The following is a 1555-nucleotide window of genomic DNA, read 5'->3' as shown; positions in this document are numbered from 1 at the left end:
AGATTTTTTTTCAAGCCAGCATGAAAATAATCAAGGGGAGAGCATTTAAACAGACATTATTAACACATTTACATTTACACAGTTGCCGAGCTTAATTGTTTCTGACAATTACGTTGGAATGTATTTAATAAATTTTTTGTTCACTACCGACTTTGTGGCTTTAAACATATCATCTCCCTCTGCTGGTAATGCAATTTGTGCATGCGTGTCCATAGACTGGTGTATCTATTACATGTATACCATATACATTTATACGAGTGTTTATTACATCGATACCACAGACATTCAATGTTTTCATTTGGCTCTTTGAATAACACTTAAAACAGAGTTGTAAATACTGGAGCACTCAAAGCAAAAAAAAAAAAAAAGTGCTAAAGTATCATCAGAAATGACAAGAGAACAAATAGAATTTCTTCTGTATGAAATAATGCATCAGATGCTAAGAACAGTGACATCCTATATTTGCCATCCTTGTGTGTATCATCACTATTGTCCATTAAATTATTATTATTTAATTCAGATATGTGACGTGTTTAGCCGCTCCCATTCTGGCCTCTGAGGTTATTTTGGTATTTTCAGAAATCCACAGTACTATTTGCTCAACCATTGTGAATTATCTTGTGACACAGATTTTGGATATATGGGAATCTTTACAGATCACTTGAAGCGTGACCATTTATTAAGTTGAAAAATTGAACAAAAAACTCATAATCATTTGTTTAAAAATAAATGTGTAAAGAAAACAGAGCTTTCAGAAGGAGGACCAGTAATTAAACCTGTGGACAGAAATTCATGGGAGTTTCAGCTTTATCATGCAGGGAGAACATGAATCAATATGTACAAACATAATCTGTCAGCTGGTATTCTAGGTGACGCAAAAAGTCCTGCCATTGACCATTAGAGACCATGATTTATAGCCGTTTGGGAAATGCTAGCATTCTCCAGAAATGATGAATTACCTGCTGCATCCTTCGGAGTGGATCAATACATTGAGTTCATGGACTGGTGTTGTAGTGTGTAGTAGTTCTGCATTTACCAACTCTTCTCCATATGCTCTCATTCTTGCTCTCTGGTAAAGTGCAGTTCAGCTTAGCCGAGCAGCAGCCTTACGCCTGCGGTGAGTTTCTTAGCTTAATTTCACTGGCCTTCTCCATCTCTGTCATCAGAGGGCTGTTTTTGGACCTGGCTAGCACATTATTAATAAAGCTGATACATTCTCATTTGGCCCGCCATGGGAAATGAATTATTCTAATGGGTGTAATTCCACTGTCACTTCAGTTCCCCCTGCTTTGCATGTGGGCAAGATAGATGAGATGTGTGATTGAGTGGAACAGTGACTTTGATACAGCTATTAAATGTTCTTAAGCTGAGTGAACAAGACTCAACTGTCTGTGTGGGGTCTGTAAGAAAACACTTTCTCAGAAGCATGTATTTTATCAGGGTTTTATTTAAGCAAGCATTGTAAGACATGCAATGTTCAGTGTAGGGAATCATTTAAAGCAGACCTTTTCTCATGTGTAGCTCTATATGTGTATTTATAGGACTCAAAGACCAG

The sequence above is a fragment of the Diplotaxodon limnothrissa genome, linkage group LG2, assembly GCF_057381915.1.
Source record: "Diplotaxodon limnothrissa isolate DT_005_m linkage group LG2, D_limnothrissa_male_GT1.1, whole genome shotgun sequence".
In the NCBI taxonomy this organism is placed as follows: Eukaryota; Metazoa; Chordata; class Actinopteri; order Cichliformes; family Cichlidae; genus Diplotaxodon; species Diplotaxodon limnothrissa.
This window is presented reverse-complemented; position numbering follows the sequence as displayed.